The following is a 10,699-nucleotide window of genomic DNA, read 5'->3' as shown; positions in this document are numbered from 1 at the left end:
AAAAAGAAGTTGATTTTACTCCATCCGTGATGAGGTTTGTGAGTTTTATGTTAATTTTATGTGTCAGCTTGACTATGCTAAGGGATACTTGGATAGCTGGGAAAAGTGTTTGTTTTAGTGTTTTAATGTAAATGATTGAAAAAAGAAATGAGCAGAGAGAGAAGACCCAAACACGGAGAGCAGTGTAAAAATAATGAGAAACTGGAAGGAGAGACAGAAATTGAGTATGAAGAAAATCATTTCCAAACCCATCTTTGATGTAGACACTCACATGCAAACACACATATAAATGTATTTTGTGCATCTACAAAATACTAGGCACTTTACACATGATGTCCCGTTTACTGCTTACAACAAACAAATGAGGAAGGCACGGTTATCACCATTTTATAGATAAGCAAATTAAAGCTGAGCCAAAGTCACATCACATGACTCAACTGTGGTAAAAGAATCTCAGTTGAAAATGAGATCTCTGGCTTTAAAGACAGCTGAATCCCCTTCATGATTTTGCAGAGTAAATACAATTTTGATTTACTATTTGTCCTTTATGTTCCCAAAGGTTTCAGTGTTTCTGGTCATCAGCAAAGTTGTAATAGGAAGAAGTTTTAACTCCCTGGCCTCCAAGGGAGTTAGTTTAAATAGCCTGCTCCTGTGAACAAAGTAACAGAAGAGCTCTTTTTGAAGAATCAGGAACTCTGATTTCATGCCTGTGTTTCCTGCAAAGTTTCATAACTGTGGCTGCTGTCATCTTCACAGCAGAGCTCTCATTCTTATGAGTGCCCACAGCAGCAGCTGTAATTTTCAAAAGCAACATTAAGCCTGTCTCCACCCCACCCCCAATATCTATTAATATATCAGTAACAAATACCTTGCTGATAGCCCTGAATGTTGACAGCTCTAGAAGACAGCATCTTTCGCAGTTATTGTCCTTTAAGAAAAGCAGCTTTATGAGGGGATTCTAGTGCCATTGGCATGGTGTCTTTACTAATCCAAAACCCAAAACTTGTCCTGTTTGTTTAGAAATTGAAAACCCAAAACAGCCGTCTCAAGGAAAACTTCCAAGATGCTGCAGCTGCTATTTTATGACTCTCTGAAAAGGCATCTGTTTTTAAGAAACACAATTAATGTGATTTAGTTCCTTCCAAACACCCAATAGTGGATGAAGAATCACCAGAGGAGAAAGTGAACAGCTCCTGGAAGGGTAATTGTAGGAAACATACATTTAGAGCCAGTGACTGGACCAGTATTGGCTCCTTCAGAAGGACAGAAGGATGACCTTTGCATCTGCCTGGGGTAAACATCCATGTTTCCCAGCCTTAGTAAGAGGCATATATGGAGAGTAAAACCAACTACCTAAATGAATTTGGGTCATTCTGGGGTGAATTTTGCCTAATGCTTGCACATACAGCTTGTCCTCGTTTCAGACTGCTATTTGATACAGATATTCACATGCAAATGAGTTCCTGTTATACAATGTAATAAAGGGAATATCTTTTGCAATTGTTATGATCTGTTAGGTATTATCAATGGACTGTAAGACCATTTTCTTACAGTCTAAAAAAACTCAACAATCAGTTCTTATTAGTCCTTTATGCTACTTTTTGCACTAATTGAGCATATTTATTTATTTTACTCTCTCCCATTAACTCCACCCCAGAGTAGGATTTCCTTTAATACCCCACTGCATCCTCACTTAGCTGGATGAACTCCTGTAAAGCTCTGGGTTCCTAGCACCTGGCACATTAACTGACCCTCAGCAAGCACTTCTTGGATGCGTTGACTTTCCAAACTGGTCTCCAACTACCATCATGCATTATATATAATAATTTAACAACTTCTCTTACAAAAATAAGGCAATCTTGTCAATCCACAGAACACACACACACACACACACACACACACACATATATGCACACACATATGCATACAAACATGATATTCCAGGATGGCCATCTGGCAAACTGGAAATAGGGAAATCTAGTTAGTCTCTGGTGTTTTCACTCTTTTTTATCTATTTTTTTTTCTATTTCTATTTTGTCTCCAGCTCTGCTACTAGCAAGCTATCTGTCCATTGGCATATAACTTTTCCTTTCTGGCCATCAACTTGCTTGTGGGTTAGGTTTCTTTCTAGGTATCCTTTCTACTCTGCCTCTTTATCTGATAGAAAGAGACCCAGTGCAACCAAGTTTTCTGGGAAAAGGTGTACAAAGAGGGGACAATGTCAATTAAAATCTGAAAGACAGAACTTACATAGATTTCTGATAAACTAAATTCAGAATTGTGTATGACTATCCACAACAAAACAGAGAATTCAGGGTGGGAAGTGGGGGTGGCTATCAAGTAGGATAAGACAGAAGTTTAGAGAAGTGACCTAATTACAGAATTTGTTTCTAGAGAGGCTACTTCAAGAGGTGAAATCATGCATAATTCTAGACTCCATAGTCTAGATCATTGACTAGGGAGTTTTCTTCTCATAAGAGCTGAACTTGGCTGTCTTTCCTTACCGCCAAATTTATACACCTCCTACCTTTGTTTCTGCCCACATCCCAAGCCTTGTTCTGCAGACTTCCAATTGATTATGAGAGCTAATCAGTAGCCTCCCAATAAAGTTCTTGTATGCCTAAGTTGGACAGAGTCTTGCAACCAAGATCCTTCACAGACTGGAAAACTAAGAAGTAAAGATGTTAGAAAAAAAAAATTGTTGAAAGTGACAGTTGGGGAAAATGGCAGGAGACAGGGCTAACGTGTAGCTACCACATGAATGGACAGAACAGTGTATGGAGACTAGCACTGTGATTTTTGCTCCGTGAGCCACCAAAAGAACATACCAAGAAAACTGAAAGAATTCACAGATCCTTTGAAAGAAGTGGCATGCTGCTGCAAATTTCAAAAAATAGGTGAAAAAAATGAGTTCCCAAATTGTGAGGGGGGAAGAAAACCTGCCTCTGAACACAGATCCCCACTGGAGAGTCTGAAAATGCAGATCGTGGAAGAAAGATTTAACCTTACCTGGAGATGAAATGGGTTAGGGAGTCACAAGAAATATATAGGTACAAGTAGAAGCGGAAGTGCCTTGAACACACTCCCAGTCTCCAGCTCGAGCCCAGGGAAGCCAGCCCTGCCTATATCTCACAGGGGCCCTTGGGAAAGGCAGCCAGCAAAACTGGGGAGGTACCATGGGGCAAAGGAAGTTCCCAACAGAAATTGGTAGTGGTTTTGACTGGGCACAACTTTTCTTCAGTGGAATGTAGGAGACTAGAAGGAGCTGCTGTGAATATGTGCAAGCCAGTATCTGAGCACAGGAGTGCAGGAGCTGCCACTGATGGAGTGGGCAGACAGGAAGGGGCAAGGTCCAAAAGCTGTACTTGCTTTCTTAGCAGGGTAGGTCACAGCCTGGGGCAAGGTTGGAGTGGGACACTGTGGGAGCAATACCAGCCTCACCAACTGTGTGGGAACTGAGTAAACCCTCTAACTGCTGGTTATCCCCTACTTTCCTGGTAAACTATATAACACAGCAGAGGCAGCCAACCTCTGGAACATAACCCCATTGGCCTGAGAACCACTCCCCCATCCCCCACAGTGTCTGTGGCAAGCCCCACCCCAGGAGACTCTGAGACCAGACCCTCCTAACCCTCCATTCCCTGATAGTGTTCCCCTACTCACCCTGGTAGCTGAACACAAAACACAAAAACTCTTAGAGCTCTATATCCCTGCCTATCACCTGAGAAATCAAAATACTTACCCTGGCTATCTTAGGGCAAGCTTAGAGCCCCCTAGTACTACAATAGCTGGTGCTCGCTTCAAAGTGCTACCTCCTGGCTGGAGGCCAACCAACTCAGATCATTACAGCAACTCATGACAGAATAACTCCTATCCCAAGAAGGAGAAGACAACACCTAATTCAACTGCCTGCAAAATCCTGGCTAACCAGAGGTCCTGAGGGTGTCCATGTGACAACTTCACTGCTAGCATAACCAGTAATAGAGAAAGCCAGCACACTAAACATATCTACAACTAAGGATTCTCACAGAATCTACTTCATTTCCCTGCCACATCTACCAGAGCAGGTGCTGGTATCCATGGCTGGGAAACCTGAAGATGGGTCATATAACAGGACTCTTTGCAGATATCCTCCAGCACCATCATGGAGCCTGGTATCCCCACTGAGTGGCTAGATCCAGAAGGGCAATAACAATCACTGCAGTCTAGCTCTCAGGAAGCCCGTTCCTACAGGAACAGGAAGAGAATCATATCAAGGGATCACCCCATGGGACAAGAGAATCTGAAGAGCAGGCCTTGAGTTCCAGACCTCTCCACTAAATTAGCCTACACAAGTAAGAAGGAACCAGAAAAGTAATACTGGTAATATGACAAAACAGGGTTCTCATAACACCCCTCAAAAATCATACCAGCTTCCCAGCGATGGATCCAAACCAATAAGAAATCTCTGAATAGCTGGATAAAGAATTCAGTAGGTTAATTATTAAGCTACTCATGGAGATAGCAGAGAAAGGTAAAAACCAACTTAAAGAAATTTTTAAAAAATACAGGATAGGGACAAAAAATTCTCCAGAAAAATAGATATCATAAGGAAAAAACAATCACAATTTCTGGAAATGAAAGGCACACTTAAAGAAACACAAAATGCACTGGAAAATTTCAACACTAGACTAGAATCAGCAGAAGAAAGGATTTCGGAGCTCAAAGACAAGTGTTTCAAATTAAAATTAACCCAATCAGACAAAGACAAAGAAAAAAGGAATTTTTTAAAAAATGAACAAAGTCTTCAAGAAATTTGGAATTATGTTAAATGACTAAACCTAAGAATGATTGGTGTTCCTGAGGAAGAAGAAAAATCTAAAAGTTTGAAAAATTCATTTGAGGGAATTATTGAAGAAAACTTCCCTGGCCTTGCTAGACATCTAGATATCCAAATACAAGAAGCTCAAAGAACACCTGGGAAATTCATCATAAAATGATTATCACCTAGGCACATGGTCATCAGGTTATCCAAAGTCAAGATGAAGGAAAGAATCTTAAGAGTTGTAGACAAAAGCATCAGATAACCTATAAAGAAAAACCTATCAGATTAAAGGCAGACCTCTCAGCAGAAACCTTACAAGACAGAAAAGATTGGGGTCCCATCTTCAGCCTCCTGAAACAAAATAAATGTCAGCCAAACATTTTGTATCCAGCAAAGCTAAGCTTCATAAATAAAGGACAGATAAAGTATTTTTCAGACAAACAAATTCTGAGAGAATTCACCACTACTAAGCCAGCACTACAAGAAATGCTAAAAGGAGTTCTAAATCTTTAAACCAAAGCTCAAAATACACCAATATAGAACCTTCTTAAAGCATAAATCTCACAGGGCATATAAAACAATAACACAATGGAAAACAACAATAAAAATAAGGTATTAAGGTAACAACTAACATGATGAATAGAATAGTACCTCACATCTCAATACTAACATTGAATGTAAATGGCCTAAATGCTCCACTTAAAGATACAGAATGGCAGAATGGGTGAAAATCCACCAACTAAGTATCTGCTGTCTTCAAGACACTCACCTAATGCAGGAGGACTCACATAAACTTACGGTAAAAGGGTGGAAACAGATATTCCCCGCAAATGAAAACCGAAAGTGAGCAGGAGTAGCTATTCTTATATCAGATAAAACAGACTTTTTTTTTTTAACTTTTATTTTAAGTTCATGTGCAGGACATGCAGGTTTGTTACATAGGTAAATGAGTGTCATGGGGGATTTGTTATACAGATTATTTTATCACTCAGGTATTAAGGCTAATATCTATTAGTTGTTTTTTCTGATCCTCTCTCTCTTCTCACCTTCCACCCTCTGATAGGTCCCAGTGTCTGTTGTTCCTCTCTATGTGTTCCTGTGTTCTCATCATTTAGCCCACTTACAAGTCAGAACATGCCATATTTGGTTTTCCATTCCTGTGTCAGTTTGCTAAGGATAATGGCCTCCAGCTCCATTCATGTCTCTGCAAAAAACATATTCTCATTAATTTTTATGGCTGCATAATATTCCATAATGTATATGTACAACTTTATCTAGACAATCATTAATGAGCATTTAGGTTGATTCCATGTCTTTGCTATTGTCAATAATGCATATGTGTGCATGTGTCTTTGTAATAGAACAATTTCTATTCCTTTGGGTAACATAAATACCATTTAAGCCAGTAACTGGATTGCTGGGTTAAACAGTATTTCTGTCTTTAGGTCTTTAAGGAATCGCCATGCTGTCTTCCACAATACTTGACCTAATTTATGCTCCTGCCAATGGTGTATAAGTATTTCTTTTTCTCCACAACCTCACCAGTATCTGTTATTTTTTACTTTTTAATAACAGCCATTCTGACTGGTGTGAGATGGCTTCTCGTGGTGGTTTTGATTTGCATTTCTCTAATGATCAGTGATGTTGAACTTTTATTCATATGATTGTTGACCACATGTATGTCTTCTTTTGAGAAGTGTCTGTTTAGAGCCTTTGCCCACTTTTTAATGGAGTTGTTTGGTTTTTTTTTTTCTTCAAAACAGACTTCACAGCGACAACAGTAAAAAAAAGACAAAGAGGGACATTATATAGTGATAAAAGGAATAGTGCAACAGGAAAATATCACAATCCTAAATATATATGCTCCTAATACTGGAGCTCGCAAATTTACAAAACAATTAAGAAATGAGATAGACAGTAACACAATAATAGTGGGAGACTTCAATACTCCACTGAAGTACTAGACAGGTCATCAAGACAGAAAGTCACCAAAGAAACAATGGACTTAAACTATATCCTAGAACAAATGGACTTAACAGATATTTACAATACATTCTACCCAACACCTAAAGAATATACATTCTTTTCTTCAGCAGATGGAACGTTCTCCAAGATAGACCATATGATAGGTTACAAAAGACGTTTCAATAAATTTAAGAAAATCAAAATTATATCAAGATCACAGTGAAATAAAACTGGAAATTAACTCCAAAAGGAACCCCCAAAACTATACAAACACATGGAAATTAAATCATCTGCTCGTGAATGACATTTGAGTCAACAATGAAATGAAGATGGAAACGTAAAAATTCTTTGAGCTGAATAATAATAATGACACAAGTTATCAAAACCTCTGGGATACAGCAAAAATGATGCTAAGAAGAAAGCTCAAAGGCCTACATCACAAAGTCTGAAAGAATGCAAATGGACAATCTAAGGTCACACCTCAAGGAACTAGAGGAACCGGAACAAACCAAGTCCAAACCCAGCAGAAGAAAAGACATAACAAAGATCAGAGCATAAGTAAATATAAATGAAAAAAAAAAAAGTACAAAAGTAAATGAAACAAAAAGCTGATTCTTTGAAAGGTAAACAAAAGTGATAGACCATTAGTGAGATTAATGAGATTAAACAAGAAGAGAAAAGATCCAAATAAGCTCAATTAGAAATGAAATGGGAGACGGCCAGGGCACAGTGGCTCACACCTGTAATCCCAGCACTTTGGGAGGCCGAGGCAGGCGGATCACAAGGTCAGGAGATCGAGACCATCCTGGCTAACATGGTGAAACCCCGTCTCTACTAAAATACAAAAAATTAGCCAGGCATGGTAGTAGGCGCCTGTAGTCCCAGCTACTCAGGAGGCTGAGGCAGGAGAATGGCATGAACCCGGGAGGTGGACCTTGCAGTGAGCCGAGATGGTGCCACTGCACTCCAGCCTGGATGACAGAGCAAGACTCCATCTCAAAAAAAAGAAAGAGAGAAAGAGAGAAAGGAGAGAGAGAGAGAGAGGAAGGAAAGGAAAGGAAAGGAAAGGAGAGGAGAGGAGAGGAGAGGAGAGGAGAGGAGAGGGAAATGGGAGATATTACAACAAATACCACAGAAATACAAAAGATCATTCAAGGCTACTATGAACACCTTTATGAAAACAAACTAGAATATCTGGAAGAAATGGATACATTTCTGAAAATATACAGCCCTCCCAGATTAAATCAGGAAGAAATAGAAACTCTAAAGAGACCAATAACAAGCAGCAAGATTGAAATTATAATTTTAAAAAAAATTGACAACAAAAAGAAGTCCATGACCAGATGGATTCACAGCTGAGTGCACTCAGACATTCAAGGAAGAATTGGTGCCAATCTTACTGAAACTATTCCAAAAGATAGAGAAAGGGGGACTCCTTCCTAAATCATTCTATGAAGCCAGTATCACCTTAATTCCAAAACCAGGAAGGAACATGACAAAGAAAAAAAACCAATAAAACTACAGATCAATATCCCTGATGAACCCATAGATGTAAAAATCCTCAACAAAATACCAGCTAACCAACATCAAAAGCATATTAAAAAGACTATACCCCATAATCAAGTGAGTTTCATATCAGGAATGCTGAGATAATTTAACATGTACAACTCAATAAATGTGATACATCACATAAACATAATTAAAAACAAAAACATGTGATCATCTCAATAGATGCAGAAAAAGTATTTGACAAAATCTAGCATCCCTTTATGATTAAAACCTTCAGCAAAATTGGTATAGAATGGATATACCTCAAGGTAATAAAAGTCATGTATGACAAACCCACAGCTGACATTATACTAAATGAGGAAAACTTGAAAACATTCCCCCTGAGAATCAGAACAAGACAAGGATGACCACTTTCACCACTTCTATTCAAAATAGTGCTGGAAGTCCTAGCCAGAGCAATCAGACAAGAGAAAGAAATGAAGGGCATCCAAATCAGTAAAGAGGAAGTGAAACTATCACTGCTCACCATGAATATGATAGTAAACCTGGAAAACCCTAAAAACTAATCCAAAAAGCTCCTAGAAAAGTTACAGGATACAAAATCAACAGGAAAAAAAAAAAATCACTAGCATTCCTATTCACCAACAACAGCCAAACCAAGAGCCAGATCACAAAGGTGATTGCATTTACAGTTGCCACAAAAAAGAGTAAAATACCTAGGAATCCAGCTAACCAGGGAGGTGAAAGATCTCTATAAGGAAAACTGCAAAACACTGCTGAAATAAATAATTGACAACACAAACAAGTGGAAACATCCCATGCTCATGGATAGGAAAAATCAATATAATGAAAATGGCTACACTGCCAAAAGCCATCTACAGATTCAATGCAATTCCTATCAAAGAACCATGATCATTTTTCACTGAACTAGAAAAAACAATCCTAAAATTCATATCGAACCAAAAAAGACCTTGCATAGCCAAAGCAAGACTAAGCAAAAAGAACAAAAATGGAAGCATCACATTACCTGACCACAAACTATACTACAAGGCTACAGGTACCAAAATGTCATGTTTCTGGTGTAAAAATAGGCAGATAGATCAAATGGAAAAGAATAGATAACCCAGAAACAAAGTCAAAAAGCCAGCTGACCTTTCACAAAGCAAATGAAAACATAAAGTGAGGAAAGTACGCCCTATTCAACAAATGGTGCTGGAATAACTGGCACGCCATATGTAGAAGAATGAAACTGAATTACATCTCTCACCTTACACAAAAATCAACTCAAGGTGAATCAAAGACTAAAATCTAAGACCTGAAACCATAAAAATCCTAGAAGACAAAATTGGTAAAACTCTTCTAGATGTTGACTTAGGCAAAGGGTTCATGACCAAGAAGCCTAAAGCAAATGCAACAACAACAAAAAATAAACAGATGAGACCTAATTAAACTAAAAAGCAAAAGAAATAATCAACAGAGTAAACAGAAAACCCACAGAATGGGAGAAAATATTCACCAAACTATGCATCTGACGAAGGACTAATATTTGGAATCTACAAGGAACTCAAACAAATCAGTGAAAAAATAAAACCCACAAATAATCCCATCAAAAAGTGAGCACAGGACATGAATGGACAATTCTCAAAAGATATACAAATGGCCAAGAAACATATGAAAAACATGCTCAACATCATTCATTATTAGAGAAATGCAAATTAAAACCTCAACAAGATACCACCTTACTCCTGCAAGAATGAGCATAAAAATAAAAAAAGAATACATGTTGGTGTGGGTGTGGTGGAAATGGAACACTTTTACACTGCAGGTGGAAATGTAATCCAGTACAACCACTACGGAAAACAGTATAGAGATTCCTTACAGAACTAAAAGTAGAACTACAATTTGGTCCAGCAATCCCACTACTGGGTATCTACCCTGAGGAAAAGAAATCATTATATGAAAAAGACACTTGCACATGCATGTTTATAGCAGCACAATTCTCAGTTGCAAAAATATGGAACCTGACCAATGAGTGGATAAAGAAATTGTGGTATATATACACCATGAAATACTACCCAGTCATAAAAAGGAATGAAATAATGGCATTCGCAGCAACCTGGATGGAGTTGGAGGCCATTATTTTAAGTAGAGTAACTCAGTAATGGAAAACCAAATATCATATGTTCTCACTCATAAGTAGGAGTTAGGCTATGAGAACACATGGGAATAAGAATGATATAATGGACTTTGGATACAGGGGAGGAAAGGAGGAGGGTGGGGTGAGGGATAAAAGACTACACATTGGGTAGAGGATACACTGCTCAGGTGATGGGTACAACAAAATCTCAGTAATCACCACTAAGTAACTTATCCATATAACAAAAAACCACCTGTGCCCCCAAAACTATTGAAATTGCTTTA

Source organism: Mandrillus leucophaeus, unplaced genomic scaffold (assembly GCF_000951045.1).
Source record: "Mandrillus leucophaeus isolate KB7577 unplaced genomic scaffold, Mleu.le_1.0 Scaffold177, whole genome shotgun sequence".
Lineage (NCBI taxonomy): Eukaryota > Metazoa > Chordata > Mammalia > Primates > Cercopithecidae > Mandrillus > Mandrillus leucophaeus.
The sequence above is the reverse complement of the archived record's forward strand: the minus strand, read 5'-3'. Positions refer to the sequence as shown.